Raw genomic sequence first — 18,427 nt, 5'->3', positions numbered from 1 at the left:
GCTATTTTAGGTTTACAGCAAAATCGAGCGGTAAGAACAGAAAGTTCCCATACACCTCCCTGCAACCCACAGGCACAGCCTCCCCCATTACCAGCACCCCGTACCACAGTGGTGCATTCGTTATAATCACAATGGATGAACCCACGTTGACACATCATTGTCACCCAGAGTCCCCAGTCTCTATTGGAGTTTACTCTTGGTGTGGAAGATTCTACAGGTTTGGAGAAGGGCGTAAGGATACGTGTCCACCATTGTGGTATCCTATAGTTTCACTGCCCTGGCCGGGCGCGGTGGCTCGCACCTGTAATCCCAGCACTTTGGGAGTCTGAGGTGGGTGGATCACTTGAGGTCAGGAGTTCGAGACCAGCCTGGCCAACATGGTGAAACCCCGTCTTTATTAACAATACAAAGCTTAGCTGGGCGTGGTGGTGCGTGCCTGTAACCCCAGATACTCAGGAGGCTGAGGTGGGAGGATTGCTTGAATCTGGGAGGTGGAGGCTGCAGTGAGCCGAGATTGTGCCACTGCACTCCAGCCTGGGCGACAGAGCAAGACCCTGTCTCAAGAAGAAAAAAAAAAAAGACCTGAGCCAACAGGTTGAAATAGAAAAACTCACATGGATTTGTAATCAGAGAATCTTAGAAAGGCAGGTGAGGAAGGGGCTTGGAGCATGTCCAGTCCAGGAGTCAGTAACCACCGCCCTTGGGCCACCTCTGGCCCACAGCCTGGTTTTATATATGGCCCCTGGGCTAAGAATGATTATCCCATTTTTATTTTATTTTATTTTTTGAGACAGAATCTCATTCTGTCACCTAGGTTGGAGTGCAGTGGTGCGATCTCGGCTCACTGCAAACTCTGCCTCCCAGTTCAAGCCATTCTCCTGCCTCAGCCTCCCGAGTAGCTGGGATTACAGGCGCCCGCCACCATGTCTGGCTAATTTTTGTATTTTTAGTAGAGATGGGGTTTCACCATGTTGGCCAGGCTGGTCTCAAACTCCTGACCTCAAGTGATCCTTTCACTTCGGCCTCCCAAAGTGCTGGGATTACAGACGTGAGCCACCGTGCCCGGCCTCCATTTTTAAATGGTTGGAAAAAAAAGTCAAAGGAAGCCCTGCTTCTACCCGCCACCAAAAGAAGCAAAAAACAAAAGTCAAAGAAAAGGCCATGACACATGACAATTATATGGCATTCAGATTTTAGTGTCCAGAAATAATGTTTTATTGGCACACCGCTCTCTGTATTCTGCTACCACGGTGTAGTTAAGTCGTTGCCGTAGAGAGTGGCTCCACCGCAAGGCTGAAAACGCTGGGTATCTGGACTCTTACCGAAAAAGCGTGTTGGCCCTTGAGTCCATCTCGCATGCTTTACGCATGGGAAAACTGAGGTCTGGAGGTTTCACGAGTTAGTGGTCATGCTGGGACTTGATCTTGGAACTTTGTACTTTAGCATTTGTCATGTCATTTCAGCCTCTGTGTTGTCAGAGCTCTAACAGTTAACTTCAGAGAATTGCATCGGATATGGTTTTTTTTGTTTTTTTGTTTTTTTTTTGAGTTGGAGTCTCACTCTGTAGCCCAGGCTGGAGTGCAATGGCGCCATCTCAGCTCACTGCAACCTCCGCCTCCCGGGTTCAAGTGATCCTCCTGCCTTAGCCTCCTGAGTAGCTGGGATTACAGGCGTCCACCACCACACCCGGCTGATTTTTGTATTTTTAGTAGAGACGGGGTTTCACCATGATGGCCAGGCTGGTCTCGAACCTCTGACCTCAGGTGATCCACCCGCCTTGGCCTCCCAAAGTGCTGGGAGGCCCACCCAGCCCGGCCCAAATATGGTCTTGTTAGGAGCGTTTATTCCTATAGCCTCCATAATGAGAAGGGCTTAATGATTTGGGAACAATTTTATATAATTTTTTTTTCCCCTATAGCATGGTGCCATGCATAGTATGATTGGCATTTTGTTTTTTTCCCCTTTTTCTTGCATTATTTTTATTTTTGTTTATTTTTTTCTTATTTATTTATTTATTGTATGTATTTATTATGTTGGGGCAAACATAATTGTGGTCTTTGCCATTAAAAGTAATATTTTTTAAATTTACATTTGCATTTTTTTTTTGAGACAGAGTCTTACTCTGTCGCCCAGGCTAAGTGCAGTGGAGTGATCATGGCTCACTGTAGCCTCCAACTCCTGGGCTCAAGCGATCCTCCCACCTCAGCCTCCTGAGTAGCTGGGACCACAGGCACGCAACCCCATGCCTGGCTAATTTTTGTTTTATCGTAGAGATGAGGTCTCGCTATTTTGCCTAGGCTGGTCTCGAACTCCTGAACACAAGTGATCCTCCCACCCCAGACTCCCAAAGTGTTAGGAGGACAGACGTGAGCCACTGCGCCCGGCGAACAATGGGTTCATTTCTCTCAACTCCACACTTTATTCAAATGTCATTAATCTTCCCGTAATGTCCTTTCCTGCCCCAGGACCCATCTAGAATCCCACGTGACATTTAGCCGGCTCGTCTCCGGGGGTTCTTCCGGGTTGGGACCATGTCTTAGATGTTCGTTACCTCTCGTGACCTGGACGGTTTTAGGGGGACCGGCTGGGTATTGTGCAGACTTACTTCCAATCTAGGTTTGTCAGATATTTCTCTCGTGATCAGACCGGGGTTACGGGTTTTGGGAAACAACACGTAGGGGTGAGGTGCCCTGTTGCTCTCTCCCTGTTGGGGATCCTCGAGACCCTGGTGACTTCCTACTGGTGCTGTTAACCTGGTTCTCCCAGCCCAGGTGGCCTTAGCCCACCTACCAGCTACTCTGAGGTCATTCTTGCTGAGGGAACTCCCCACTTCCCCAGAGCACTGACACCGACTCCATCCTCCGTACTGCAAACTTTGCTTTTCATCTTTGCATCATGATTTCTTTTTTCTTTTGTTGAGACGGAGTCTCGCTCTGTCGCCCAGGCTGGAGTGCAGTGGCGCGATCTGGGCTCACTGCAAGCTCCACCTCCTGGGTTCACGCCATTCTGCTGCCTCAGCCTCCCGAGTAACTGGGACTACAGGCACCCGCTGCCACCACGCCCGGCTAATTTTTTGTATTTTTAGTAGGGACGGGGTTTCACCGTGTTAGCCAGGATAGTCTCGATCTCCTGACCTTGTGATCTGCCCAGCTCGGCCTCCCAAAGTGCTGGGATTACAGGCGTGAGCCACCGCGCCCGGCATCATGATTTAAACTTCTTGGCCAGGCTGGTGGCTTACTCCTGTCACCCCAGCACTCTTTTTTGTTTGTTTGTTTTTTGAGATGGAGTTTCACTCTTGTTGCCCAGGCTGGAGTGCAATGGTGTGATCTCGGCTCACCGCAACCTCTGCCTCCCGGGCTCAAGCGATTCTCCTACCTCAGCCTCCCAACTAGCTGGGATTACAGGCATGGGCCACCATGCCTGGCTAATTTTGTATTTTTAGTAGAGGCAGGGTTTCTCCATGTTGGCCAGGCTGGTCTCGAACTCCCGACCTCAGGTGATCCACCCACCTCGGCCTCCCAAAGTGCTGGCATTACAGGTGTGAGCCACCATGCCCAGCCTAACCCCAGCACTTTGGGAGGCCAAGATGAGAGGATTGCTTGAGCCCAGGAGCTTGAGACCAGCCTGGACAACATAGTAAGACACCATCTCTACAAAAAAGAGAAACAAATTAACTGAGTATAGTGGCACATGCCTGTAATCCCAGCTACTCGGGAGTCCGAGGCAGGAGGATCGCTTGAGCCCAGGAAGTTGAGGCTGCAGTGAGCCAAGATCATGCCCCTGCACTCCAGTGTGGGTGACAGAGCCAGACCTTGTCTCAAAAAAAAAAAAAAAAAGAAAAAAAGTGGCCGGGCGTGGTGGCTCACGCCTGTAATCCCAGCACTTTGGGAGGCTGAGGCGGGTGGATCATGAGGTCAGGAGTTCAAGACCATCCTGGCTAACACGGTGAAACCCCGTCTCTATTAAAAAATACAAAAAGTTAGCTGGACGTGGTGGTGGGCGCCTGTAGTCCCAGCTACTTGGGAGGCTGAGGCAGGAGAATGGTGTGAACCTGGGAGGCAGAGCTTGCAGTGAGCCCAGATTGTGCCACTGTACTCCAGCCTGGGGGAGAGAGCGAGACTCTGTCTCAAAAAAAAAGAAAGAAAAAAAGTAAGTAAAGTCTCTTTTGACCCCACCCTACAAAGGCTCTGCTCCTTGGGATCATTTCAGGGTGTTGGAAACTCGTCGTCTTCCCCATCTTGGCCGCAAACACTGAAGAGAGCTCAGGAGAGACATCTCCCTTCTGATTGGAGACATATGCGTCCTGCCGGTCCCGAATGTGTTGCGGGGATTGGCCGGGATCCCAGTGCTGGAGACTGAAGCAAGCAGGCGCCGGGCCGGGGTGTTGAGCGCAGCTTTGCCTGAGATGCAACATTTTTAAAAAGGAAGGGGGGAGGCCGGGTGCGGTGGCTCACGCCTAAAATCCCAGCAATTTGGGAGGCCGAGGCGGGTGGATCACCTGAGGCCAGTAGTTGGAGACCAGCCTGGTCAATGTGGTGAAACCCCGTCTCTACTAAAAATACAAGAATTAGCCGGGCGTGGTGGCGGGCGCCTGTAATCCCAGTTACTCGGGAGGCTGAGGCAGGAGAATCGCTTGAACGCGGGTGGCGGAGGTTGCAGTGAGCTGAGATCGCACCACTGCACTCCAGCCTGGGCGACAGAGTGAGACTCTGTCTCAAAAAAAAAAAAGGCTGAGACAGAGACCACACATGGCTGGGAAACTGCCTGACAGCCGGCACTTTCTGCCCCCTGGCCTCTGGGACCAAGGTGACACCCCTGGGTCCACATTCTCGCTCTGATGAAGTGTCTGGTAAAGGCAGAGGATTGCTGGAAAGCAGGATATCGGTGGGGGCTGAGGTGGGGTTGGAGTGTCCTTGGAAAGTGAAACTGGGCCGGGACAGGAGAGCTCTGGCGAGAAAGAGCTCAGGCCTCCTCTCACGGGGACAGTGAATGGGGCCCTTTGTTTTGCCAAGGCCCTTTTCTTAGTGGCCTCTTTTCACTGGGCAAACAACGGCAGGGTGTCGCTGGGTGTTCAAGGCCGTCCCCTGCCCACCAGGCCCTCGTCTCGGGAGGAGGAGACCGGGCGGTCACGGACGTTACTGGGGATCCGACGTTTGGCACACAGTGGACGGGGCCTCGTGACTTCCCACCCTGTCCCCCGTCTCTGACTCTCAGCTGCTTCCCCTCTCTCACTTTGTTTTGTTTTGCTTCCCTTACTTTACTTCAAGACAGGGTCTCCCTCTGTCACCCAGGCTGGAGTGCAGTGGTGCGATCACAGCTCCCTGCAGCCTCTGCCTCCTGGTTTCCAGCCATCCTCCTGTCTCAACCTCCCAAGTAGCTGGGACCACAGGTGCACGCCACCACGCCCGGCTGATTTTTAAATTTTTTTGTAGAGATGGGGTCTTGCTATATTGGCCAGGCTGGTCTCCAACCCCTAGGCTCAAGCTATCCTCCAGCCTCAGCCTCCCAAAGTGCTGAGATTACAGGTGTGACCCACTGCACCCAGGCTTCTCTTCATTTTTCATTGTGGTAAATTACATGTAACATAAAATTTCCCCGTTTAACCATTTTTTGGATACATTTAACCAACCACTGTCCCCTCCAGAACTTTCTCATCTTCCCAAACTGAAACTGTGTCCTCATGAAGCACAGACTCCCCAGCCCCCTCCCCAGCCCCTGGCACTCCCATCCTACTTTCTTTTCTTTTTTCTTTCTTTTTTTTGTTTTTTAGACAGAGTCTCGCTCTTGTCACCCAGGCTGGAGTGCAGTGGTGCGATCTTGGCTCACTGCAACCTCTGCCTCCTGGGTTCAAGCGATTCTCCTGCGTCAGCCTCCTGAGTAGCTGGGATTACAGGCGTGTGCCGCCACGCCTGTCTAATTTTTGTATTTTTACTAGAGACGAGGTTTCTCGTTGGCCAGGCTGGTGTTGAACTCCTGACCTCAGGTGATCCACCCGCCTCGGCCTCCCAGAGTGCTGGGATTACAGGCGTGAGCCACTGCGCCCGTCCAATTTTTGTATTTTTAGTAGAGACGAGGTTTCTCCATGTTGGCCAGGCTGGTCTTGAACTCCTGACCTCAGGTGATCCACCCGCCTCGGCCTACCAAAGTGCTGGGATTACAGGCGTGAGCCACTGTGCCCGGCCCCCATCCTACTTTCCGTCTCTGTGAATCTGAGGGCTCTGGGAACCTCTTAGGAGTGGATCACGGAGGATGTGTCCTTCTGTGCCTGGCTTTTCTCACTGAGGCTGAGGTCCTCAAAGTGCATCCTCATCGTGGCCTGTGTCAGGATTGCCTGCTGTTGAAGGCTGAATCGTACTCCGGGGTGTGTGTGGACCACGCTACGTTGATCCGTGCATCCGTCCGGGGCCACTTGTGTTGCTACCACTTTGGGGCCTCCATCAATAGCACTGGTGCAGGCTGGGCACGGTGGCTCACGCCTGTCATCCCGGCACTTTGGGAGCCTGAGGCGGGCAGATGACGAGGTCAAGAGATCGAGACCAGCCTGGCCAACATGGTGAAACCCCGTCTCTACTAAAAATACAAAAATTATCCGGGCGTGGTAGCAGGCCCCTGTAATCCCAGCTACTCGCGAGGCTGAGGCAGGAGAATTGCTTGAACCCAGGAGGAGGAGCTTGCAGTGAGCCAAGATCGCACCATTGCACTCCAGCCTGGGCGACAGAGTGAGACTCCATCTCAAAAAAAAAAAAAAAAAAAAAATGGCCAGGCTGGTCTCGAACTCCTGACCTCAAGTGATCCGCCTGGCTTCGGCCTCTCAAAGTGCTGGGATTACAGGCGTGAGCCACCGCGCCCGGCCCCATCATTTATTTTTAAATCCATAGACTTGCTGGTCGCGCTTCTGTGCCCGATGGGATTTTTGTCCATTTGACGTCGCTTTTGCAGCTCGACCCCCTGGGGCTGAGGGCGGATTTGAGCTCCTCTGGCTGATGCTGTCCACCAGCTCCCTAGCCAGCCCCTGCAGGAGCTCCTTTCTTGTTTCTGCACGGGCACCTCCCAGCAGCAAGCCCGTCCCTGCCCGAGCTGGCCCGTCCCTGTGCAAGAGCTGGTCAGCCCCAGGCAGGTTTTTCACAGCTCAGTTAATTTCCCTCCCTCCTCCTCCAGGGTCTCTCTCTTATTTTTCTCCTCACCTGGAATGCCCTCGGCTCAGGCTTTCACCATCTCCGCCTGCTCCAGCTCCCCTGTTTCTTCTCCCTGTCTGATGTCACCTTGTGCTTCAGTGACACCTTGAAGTTTCCGGGCTCCCACCCGCCTCCCCACTGCCAGTCTTTATCAGAGCCTGCATCTTCTTCTTTGGCCTAAGCATCGTTTTTGTTTGTTGGCTTTATCTGTAGAAGAGGCTCCTACCTCAAGAGCAGGTAAGAAGACCACACAGAAGGCGTGGAGAGTATCTAGCAGGTATTCCGGGGAAAATAGTCTTTTTAAAAAAATTAGAGATGGGGGTCTTGGCCGGGAGTGGTGGCTCACACCTGTAATCCCAGCACTTTGGGAGGCCGAGGCAGGCGCATCACCTGAGGTCAGGAGTTCGAGACCAGCCTGGCCTCCCACCCAGGCTGGCCTAGGGCAACATAGTGAGAACCCCTCTCTATTTTTTTTTTGAGACGGAATCTTGCTCTGTCGCCCAGGCTGGAGTGCAGTGGCACAATCTCGGCTCACTGCAACCTCTGCCTCCCGGGTTCAAGCGATTCTCGTGCCTCAGCATCCCGAGTAGCTGGGATTACAGGCATGCGCCAACACGCCCAGCTAATTTTTGTATTTTTAGTAGAGATGGGGCTTCACCACGTTGGCCAGGCTGGTCTCGATCTCCTGACCTCGTGATCTGCCCGCCTCGGACTCCCAAAGTGCTGGGATTACAGGCGTGAGCCACCATGTCCTGCCGGGAGTCCTTATTCATTGAGCCCAGGATGGAATCTTCTAGAATGCAGTAGACTGTTATTCTAATGCCTCCCTCACTGCTACAGTTGCAGCTGCAGGTTTCCGATTGCCCCTCACCCCAGCATTGCAGTTACCCCCAGAGCAACCTCTGGCAGCTCTTCTGAGGCTCTGTCTTCAGATGAGGAAACCAAGGCTCGTGGCACGGAGTGGGAGACTTCACCGGATGGGGTGGGAGCAGGGGCAGGGATGACCCCTGCCTCCCTGTAGCTCTTTTTTTTTTCTTTTTTTTTTTTTTTTGAGATGGAGTCTCGCCCTGTTGCCCAGGCTGGAGGGCAGTGGTGTGATATCTGCAACCTCCGTCTCCCGGGTTCAAGTGATTCTCCTGCCTCAGCCTCCTGAGTAGCTGGGACTACAGGTGTGTGCCACCGTGCCTGGCCAATTTTTGTATTTCTAGTAGAGACGGGGTTTCGCTATGTTGGCCAGGCTGGTCTCGAACTCCTGACCTCGTGATCCACCCGCCTTGGCCTCCCAAAATGCTGGGATGACAGGCGTGAGCCACCGCGCCCAGCTCGCCCTATAGGTCTTTTATGAGATGGCTCTGTCTGCATTTTGCACAAACTCTTTCATCTCCGTGATGGAACCAGCCACGTTTCCTTGCACATTTTTCCAGGTAAAACTCCAGCTTCCTTCTAGCTGTGGAGCTGATTATACCAGAACCCCTCATGTTAAAAACTATCAGCTTCAGGCCGGGCGCGGTGGCTCACGCCTGTAATCCCAGCACTTTGGGAGGCCAAGGTGGGTGGATCACCTGAGGTGAGGAGTTCAAGACCAGCCTGGCCAACATAGTGAAACCCAGTCTCTGCTAAAAATACAAAATTAGCCGGGCGTGGTGGCGCGCGCCTGTAATCCCAGCTACTTGGGAGGCTGAGGCAGGAGAATCCCTTGAACCTGGGAGGCAGAGGTTGCAGTGAGCTGAGATTGCGCCACTGCACTCCAGCCTGGGCAACAGAGCAAGACTCCATCTCAAACAAAAACAAAGAAACAGAAATTATTAGTTTCACTTGAAAACATGCTCTGCGTCAGTCCTCAGGGAAATGCAAATCAAAGCCATGGTGAGATACCACTTCACACCCAGTAGGATGGCTAGAATTAAAAAAACCAAAACAACAAACAATCACAAGGGCTCACGGGGAGGTAGAAATACGGGGATCCTCATGCGTCGCTGCTGGGAACGTCATGTGGTACAGCTGCTCTGGAAACAGCCTGGCAGTTCCCGAAGTGGTTACATAGAGCGTTTCCATATGACCCTGTGAGTCGACTCCTAGATGTACACCTAAGGGAAATGAAAGCGTATGTCCACACAAACACTGTGCAAGAAAGGTCTGGCCCTGTGATGTGGCTCATGCTAGTGATCCCAGCACTTTGGGAGGCCGAGGTGGGAGGATCACTTGAGTCCAAGTGTTGGAGAGCGGCCGGGTGAGGTTGCTCACGCCTGCAATCCCAGCACTTTGGGAGGCCGAGGCGGGCGGATCATGAGGTCAGGAGATCGAAGCCATCCTGACTAATATGGTGAAACCCCGTCTCTACTAAAAGTACAAAAAATTAGCCGGGCGTGGTGGCGGGCACCTGTAGTCCCAGCTACTCGGGAGGCTGAGGCAGGAGAATCGCTTGAACCTGGGAGGTGGAGTTTGCAGTGAGCCGAGATTGCGCCACTGCATTCCAGCCTGGGCAACAGAGCAAGACTCCGTCTCAAAAACGATAAAATAAAAACAGTTGGTTGCTACAAAAAAAATTGGTTGCTACAAAAAAAAATAAAAATAAAAATTAGCCAGGCCTGCTGGGGCACACCTGTAGTCCCAGCTACTTGGGAGGGTTACACAGGAGGATCAAAGAAACAAAAACTATCGGTTTCACTTCAAAACATGCTCCGCGTCAGTCCTCAGGGAAATGCAAATCAGAGCCATGGTGAGATACCACTTCACGCCCAGTAGGATGGCTAGAATTAAAAAACCAAAACAACAAACAATCACAAGGGCTCACGGGGATGTAGGACATGGGGACCCTCATGCGAGCTCGGGAGATGAAGGTTGCAGTGAGCTGTGATCACACCACCGCACTGCAGCCTGAGCAACAGAGCAAGACCCTGTCTCAAAAAAGAAACGAATGAGGTCGGGAGTTCAAGACCAGCCTGACCAACATGGAGAAACCCCGCCTCTACTAAAATACAAAATTAGCCAGGCGTGGTGATGCATGCCTGTAATCCTAGCTACTTAGGAGGCTGAGGCAGGAGTATCTCTTGAACCCAGGAGGCAGAGGTTGCAGTGGGCTGAGATCTCACCATTGCATTCCAGCCTGGGCAACAAGAGGGAAACTCCATCTCAAAAAAAAAAAAAATTGTAAATTTTGTGTTAAGTGTATTTTACTAAAAAACCCACTGTTAGTCTATGTGGTCACTCTTCACAGCTTTTAATTTTTAATTTTAAAATTTTTTAATTTTTTAAAAAATAGAGACAGGTGGCCGGGCAAGGTGGCTCACGCCTGTAATCCCAGCACTTTGGGAGACCGAGGCGGGTGGATCACCTGAGGTCAGGAGTTTGAGACCAGCCTGGCCAAGATGGTGAAACCACATCTCTACTAAAAATGCTAAAATTGGCCGGGCATGGTGGCAGGTGCCTGTTATCCCAGTTACTCGGGGAGGCTAAGACAGAGAGAATCACTTGAACCTGGGAGGTGGAGGTTGTGGTGAGCCGAGATCGCACAACTGCACTCCAGCCTGGGCAACAGAGCGAGACTCTGTCTCAAAAAAAAAAAAAAAAAAAGAGACAAGGTCTTACTATGATGCCCAGGCTGCTCGAACTCCTGGGCTTAAGCGATCCTCCCTCCTCGGTCTCCCAAGATGCTGGGATTACAGGCGTGAGCTGCCGTGCCTGGCTGACAGTCTTAGACTGTAAGAAGACGGTCCTGTTTTTCTCCCTGTGGGTTTCTCATCTTTCTCCACTGTGGGTCAAGCCTAATAGAGCTGTGGACACTGACTGGTTCTGTTGTAAGGGATTCTGGCATTGGAGTCTGAGTTTCTTCACATCTGGGACTACTGAGCAGGTCATGTCTTTGATTTAGGTCTTGCCAAGCCCAGGTAATTTAGGAAGGTGCTACCTGGTGCCTGGAGTTAATACAATGAGTAAGGTGAAGATGCACATGGGAATGCAAGGGGTTGAAAATTCTGTCCTGCTTTGAGGAAGTGGGACCTGGGGGAATAGGATATATAAAAAGTGAAAGGTGGTGAATCATGGAGGGTTCTGGAATCTTCTGGAACCTTCTAGAAACTCCCAGAAACTTCTAGAGTTTTCTGGAATGTAGGCTTGGTGAGGCATTGGATTTAGAATGCCTACTTAGCCACCATGTGACTTTCTTTCTGTGTGAATTTTGAACAAAACATGGAACCTTTCTGTTTCCTGGTGTGTCAGACGGGATAGGAATCACTCCCTAGGGTCATTGAAAAGATTGGGATGGACTACGAGGCTGTGACCTGGATGGGTGGTGGTCCTGGTTATCACTGTTATTGCTGGAATCACTGCTAATATTATTCAATATATTATGTATTAATATTAGTATTGGCTGGGTGTGGTGGCTTACGCCTGTAATTCCAGCGCTTTGGGAGGCTGAGATGGGAGGATTGCTTGAGCCCTGGAGTTCGAGACCAGCCTGAGCAACATAATGAGACTCTATCTCTACAAAATTTATTAAAAATTAGCCAGATATGGTGGTGCACACCTGTGGTCCCAGCTGCTTGGGAAGCTGAGGCAGGAGGATTGCTTGGAAGCCTAGGAAGTTGAGGCTGCAGTGAGCTATGATTGCACCACTGCATTCCAGCCTGGGCAACAGCAAGATCCTGTCGCAAAAAAATTGGCATTATACTATATGTTACTTACGTTGTTATTTTTCCTCACGGACACCATGGGCGTGGACCAAATTGAGAAAACGATGAAGTCTGTTCTTGGGGAGATGGGAATAGGAGCTGTAGCTTGGCTCAGCTGGCTTAAGAATCAGGCTTGTCTGGAAATAGGAGGGACCGTCATGGGAAGCTGTTGGTTTCTGATCGTTGAAGGCTGCGTGACGGAGGATGGGTGGGCTGGTGCAAAGGTCAGGGAAGGGATTCTGTTGGCATGGGGTGTAGACCTGGCGTTGAAGGCCACTCCTAGCTCTGAGAGCTGGGACCCCTTGAGAGAAGTAGTTACCAGGCTGGGGCTTGGCAGAATCAGGGTTGGAGGTGATGATCTTGGGGGCGCTGCCTGCTGCCCAGGACCCTCCGAGACTGGACACCTCATCTGATTCTTCTCCCTGTGTTGTGGATGGGGAAACTGAACCCGTATGCATTTATTACCCCATCCCAGGATTTGGTTCCTCCACCCATAATAGGTGACTGAGTTCAAAGAGCCAAGTGTGACCTGTGTACAGTGGGTGTGACCCACTTGCCCACTGTGTGGCAGCCATGTCATCCCTGGAAGTTTGCATTCCGTGGCTTTTCCTCTGTTACTTTTTTGACTCCATGCCCAAGCCCAGCAGCTTCCGAATCCAAAGCCTTGCTATGCCACAATACCTACTATATTTCAGAAAATTCTGGAAGTTTCCAGAAGCTTCTGGAAGATTCCAGAACATTCTACAAGTCACCTTTCACTTCTTGTATATCTTGCTCCCCCCAGGTTTTACTTCTTCAATGTAGCATGTGCCCTGAGATGGAAGTGACCACAGTCACACCCACTCCCGTGTTTCTTGCTGTGACAGTGTTGGCGTCGGCCACTGCTACCTCCTCTTCCACTCAGGGCCACAGTGGAAGGTCTGGATGCCTGGTGTTCTGTTTTCCTAAGGCTGCTGAACCCTAACTAACATCTACACAGAGGCCACTGGTGGTCAGCACAGGTGGCAGGGTTAGAAAGGTTGGGACTGGCTTTGTCCTTTGAGTCAGAGGGACAGTCACACTCATGTTTGTGTGACCATATGCATGTGGCTATGGTCAGTCCTATAGATTATGGCAGCGGTTATCACTCTCTGTCACTGTGGACCTTGGGGCCAGATCGTTCTCTGAGGTGGGGCCGTCCTGGGCACTGTAGGGTGCTGAGCAGCATCCCTGGCCTCCACCCACTCTATGCCAGGGACACCCCGAGTTGTGACAACCAAAGATGTCCCCAGACATTGCCCAGTGCTCCATGGGGGGCAGAATCACCCCCAGGTGAGACCCCCGGGGGTTAGGGGATTCCACAGATCCCCAAGAAACTCTGTGTCTCATGATCCTCTGTCCTCCTGAGGTCCCAGGAGGCTGCACACATTGTAATCCACACCCTGAGTGGGGTGGGAGAGAGGAGGAGAATCCCAGGAGCTGGGGGCCCCCCTGGTTTCTGCCATCCACCCCATCGGGAATTTTTTCTGGTGTCTGGTGTGAACAGGGAGCAGATACAATATTTTTCCAAATAATTAAGGCAGAGTCTCTCCCCCTTGGCATTCAGGGCTGGGTCGTTCTCTGGGGTGGGGTTGTCCTGGCCACTGCAGGTGCTGATCAGCATCCCTGGCCTCCACCCACTCCATGCCAGGAGCATCCCTGAGTCATAACAGTCACAAATGCCCCCAGACACCACCTAGCATCCCCTGGGGACCAGAAGGACCCCTGGTTGAGAACCACGGTTGTATAGAAAGGAATCGAAGCAAAAAAAAAAAAAAAAGGAATTCTCTGCTCCCCTGTGGCATCCTGTTGATGGATTAGATCAGCCTCCATGCTCCAACACCGAGCTCAGCGTCTCCTGGAAGGCCCTGTCTCCAGAGGATGTTCCCAGATCCTGCTCCCTGGAAGAATTCTTGCGAGCATATATGCAAGTGTAATTAAGCGGCCGTTTTTCCTCTGTGGTGACACAGATTTGGGTCTGCAGTAAAGATATGGAGTCCCTTTAGAGCTGAGAGCCGGATCACAGCCAGGAGAACACCTTGCTTTGAGATTCTTTGGGAATCGGGAGTCCTGCCTGGGTGGAAATCAGCCCTGGACAGGGAGGGAATGTGCAGATCGGAGCAAGTGGCTTGTTTCTTCCCGGCAACCCCAGAAGCTGTCTGAACAGCTTCTCTCTGCCACACATCTCTTTGAGTCTTGCAACCGCCCGGCTGAAAATTACACCCAACTCCTCCAGCCGGGTCTAGGAAGTGGTGCAAGCTCCTGAACCCCCATCTGCAGAATAACTAATTAGCTGTTCCTGAAAACCACCAAAGAGGCTGGGCGCGATGCCTCACACCTGTAATCCCAGGACTATGGGAGGCCGAGGCAGGAGGATCACTTGAATCTGGGAGTTTGACACCAGCTTGGGCAACATGGTGAAACCCCATCTCTGCAGAAATCAAAAACAAAAATTAGGCAAGCATGATGACGCGCGCCTGTGGTCCCAGTTAGTTCCTTGGGAGGCTGAGGTGGGAGGGTCGCTTGAGCCAGGCGGTGGAGGTTGCAGTGAGCTGAGACTGTGCCACTGCACTCTAGCCTGGGCGGCAGTATCGCTGAGGGTTTGACGGACACTTCTAGATGGAAATCAATGTCTATCTGGTGCCTTCGGGGCTGTGCATGTTCACGAGGAGGGTGTCTGAACATGCCAGGATGTGGCTGCCTAGGGGAGGGTCTCTGTGGGGTGAAGTTTGGATATTTGAGGGCGCCCATGGAAAATGACCTCAACCTGCATGGCTCAAAACCACAGAAATGGATTTTCTGGCAGTTCTAGAAGCCAGAAGTCTGAGACGAAGGTGTGGGCAGGGCCGTTCCTGGCCCAGAAGCTCCCCGGGAGGATCCTTCCTGCCTCTTCCAGCATCTGGCAAGTGGCCGGCGGTTCTTGGCGCCCCTGGGCTGGTGACATCGCTCCAGTCTCTGCCTCCGTCCTGTGTGGGTCTGTGTCCAAATTTCCCTCGTCTTATAAGGACATCAGTTATTGGATTTAGGGCTCATCTTAATCCAGCACAACCTCATCTTAATAATAAGTCCATCTGCAGAAACCCTGTTTCCAAATACGGTCCCATTCTGAGGCAACTGGCTCAACAATATTTTCTTCCAGATAATTAACTTTGAGTCTTTTCCCCCTGGTGCTGTGGACATTGGGGCTGGATCATTCTCTGGGGAGGGGCCATCCTGGGCACTGCAGGGTGCTGAGCAGTGTCCCTGGCCTTCACCCACTCCATACCAGGAGGTCCCCCCAATCGTGAAAACCACAGATGTCCCCAGACCTCCCCCGCCCCATTGAGACCCCCCAGTGTCGGGAATATCTTTTCTGTTTTCATAGGTTTTTGTTTGTATCTTATAGGATCCTGGGGAAATATTTCCCCCAGCAGTCCCTCATAGGAGCCAATTTAGGTCATCGCTGTCCTTCAGAACTGTCCTCTGCAGAGGGGCCGCGACATCTGATATTCTCTACTCTTTAACCAGCCTGGTTTGCTAAATAACGCTCCCTGCTTCTTTACCGTCAATTGACCTCTCCTGCTCGGCACTGCTGGCATTTCCTGGTCTTCGTGGTTGCAGATTTTTGGTGGATCACACCGGGCTTGGTCACGAAGCTGTCCCTTCCTGGTGTCCCCTTGAGCCTGGAGGTTCCATAAAGCCAGATTCCCATTCCCGAGCCTGTGCACTTGCTGCTGTTCCTGGCTGGTTCCAGGGTTTGACTAGTCGTCCACTGTTGCAGAGAGAGACCTGTTAGTTCTTCAGGGGCACGACAGGAATTTCTGGCGTGCATCCGTCTCTGAGAACGTGATCTGTTTGGGTTCATTTATGAACACGTCCAACTGTTAGGAGTGCTTGGCGCCGTTGTGGATTTGTTTGGAGAAGCTAAAGCAGTCTGTAACCCTGTCGCGTTTTCCATGTGTTAAAACATTACCAGTCCCGAGTGTGTGAAAATCTGGATTTTTATCTATTCTAGTCTCAGCCAGAGGGGGAGGCGTTATGACAGTTCCGTTTTAGGAAAAGTAGTACGGTATACATTACGAAAGAGCATTGTTTTCTAACCGAGTCCGTTTCTGGTGACGTACAATGGCACAGTTTTCAAACTTGACTATGTAGAAAAGCTGCCCGATGGAGTCGGCGCTGTCGAGGGTGGAAATGCGAGTTATGACCATCACATAAGGAGATCTCTGTTTTCTTCAACACTCCCTGACTTTGCATCTGAGCAGGTGTCCTCTGTGTTTTAAAACAGTCACCTTGCAGGCCAGACGCAGTAGCTCACGCCTGTAAACCCAGCACTATGGGAAGCCAAGGTGGGTGGATCAGCTGAGGTCAGGAGTTCGAGACCAGCCTGGCCAACATGGTAAAAACCCGTCTCTACTAAAAATGCAAAAATTAGCCGGGCATGGTGGTGGGTGCCTGTAATCCCAGCTACTTGGGAGGTTGAGGCAGGAGGATCGCTTGAGCCCGGGAGGTGGAGGTTGCAGCTAGCTGAGATTGCACCACTGCACTCCAGCCTGGGCAACGGAACAAGACTCTGTCTCAAAAAAACAAAACAAAAACAAAAAACAAAAACACCAGTCACCTTTGGAGACCTTGCCCTTTTCCCAGCAGTGTGACGATTCTGATTCAAGAGTGGATTGTACTGCTTTTGTATATTCCAAACATACAATTGTGTGTATTTCCAATATATTTCAGATTTCTTTTTTCTTGTTTGTTTTGTTTTTGAGATGGAGTCTCACTCTGTTGCTCAGGCTAGAGTGCAGTGGGGTGATCTTGGCTCACCGCAACCTCTGGCTCCCAGGTTCAGGCAATTCTTTTGCCTCAGCCTCTGGAGCAGCTGGGATTATAGGCAAGGTGCCACTACACCTGGCTAGTTTTTATATTTTTAGTGGAGATGGGGTTTCACCACGTTGGCCAGGCTGGTCTCAAACTCCTGACCTTGGGTGATCTGCCCACCTTGGTCTCCCAAAGTGCTGGGATTACAGGCGTGAGCCACGGTCCCTGGCCTCAGATTTCTTTTAGGGTAGTTTTGAATTTTGGAAACAGCCTATATTAGTTAGCTAATGCTGTGTAACAAATTATCACAAATGTATCCTAAGAAAACTCTGAAATATATTGGAAATATACACAATTGTATGTTTAAAATATACAAAAGCAGTACAAGGCCCTCTCTCTAAAAAAAGAAAGAAATTTTCTAAAAAGACCAGTATCCATACATTATCACGAACTCAACTCCACACTTTATTTACATTTTATTTTTCTTTCTTTCTTTTTTTTTTTTTTTTTAGATGGAGTCTTGCTCTTTCACCCAGGCTGGAGTGCAGTGGTGTGATCTTGGCTCACTGCAACCTCCACCTCCTGGGTTCAAAGAATCCTCCTGCCTCAGCCTCCCAAGTAGCTGGGATTTCAGGTGCCTGCCACCCTGCACGGCTAATTTTTGTATTTTTAATAGAGGGAGGGGTTCATCACGTTGGCCAGGCTGGTCTCGAATTCCTGACCTCAGGTGAGCCGCCCGCCTCGGCCTCCCAAAGTGTGGGGATTACAGGCGTGAGCCACGGCGCCTGGTCTTTATTTCCATTTTCTTGTTTTTTCCAGGACCCCATGTGCCATTGACTCCCCACATCTCCTTACACTCTGCTGGGACACTTCTCAGACTCCTTGGTTTTGATGACCTGGTGGTTTTTTTTTTTTTTTTTTTGAGACGGAATCTCGCTCTGTCACCCAGGCTGGAGTGCAGTGGTGCTATCTCAGCTCACTGCAAGCTCCGCCTCCCGGGTTCATGGCCGTTCTCCTGGCTCAGCCTCCTGAGTAGCTGGGACTACAGGCACCCGCCGCCACGCCCAGTTAATTTTTTGTATTTTTTAGTAGAGACGGGGTTTCACCGTGTTAGCCAGGATGGTCTCGATCTCCTGACCTTGTGATCCGCCCGCCTCGGCCTCCCAAAGTGCTGGGATTACAGGCATGAACCACCGCACCCGGCCAACCTAGTGGTTTTGAGGAGGACTCGTCAGGAGTTTTGTAAAATGTCCCCCAACGTGAGTTTCCATGATGTTTGCTCTTGAATAGTCTGGGGTTCAGGGCTCTGGGGAGAACACATCAGGGGCACGTGACGTCCACACTGGTGGTGTTGACATTGGTCACCTGGCCAAGGTAGAACCCAGTGGCTTTAAACTTTGAATTATTGCCAGCATTTAAAAATCAGGGGTCACAGACCAGGTGCGGTGGCTCACACCTGTAATCCCAGCACTTTGGGAGGTCGAGGCGGGCAGATCACTTAAGGCCAGGAGTTTGAGACCAAGCTGGCCAACATGGTGAAACGCCGTCTCTACTAAAAATACAAAAATTAGCCGGGTGTGGTGACACACACTTGTAATCCCAGCTGCTCAGGAGGCTGAGGCAGGAGAATTGCTTGAACATGGGAGGCAGAGTTTGCAGCGAGCTGAGATCGCACCACTGCACTCCGGCCTGGATGACAGAGTGAGACTCTGTCTCAAAAAAAAAAAAAAAATCGGGCGTCACACCTGTAATTCCAACACTTTGGGAGGC

The 18,427-nt window shown here is 51.4% G+C and overlaps 1 protein-coding gene across 3 annotated transcripts in view; it reads left to right on the top strand.

The window, feature by feature from the left end:
• Positions 1-18,427, top strand: part of GNG7 (G protein subunit gamma 7) — a 193,532-nt gene that overhangs the window by 12,843 nt on the left and 162,262 nt on the right. The window contains exon 2 of one of the 3 annotated variants that reach the window (XM_055371191.2): positions 7,159-7,412. The exons of the other annotated variants lie outside the window; for them this stretch is intronic. The gene's annotated coding sequence lies outside the window, so the exon portion shown is untranslated. The remainder of the gene's footprint in view (positions 1-7,158; positions 7,413-18,427) is intronic. 3 annotated transcript variants of the gene reach the window in all.

This window comes from Gorilla gorilla, chromosome 20, assembly GCF_029281585.2.
Source record: "Gorilla gorilla gorilla isolate KB3781 chromosome 20, NHGRI_mGorGor1-v2.1_pri, whole genome shotgun sequence".
Classification (NCBI taxonomy): Eukaryota; Metazoa; Chordata; class Mammalia; order Primates; family Hominidae; genus Gorilla; species Gorilla gorilla.
This window is presented reverse-complemented; position numbering and strand designations above follow the sequence as displayed.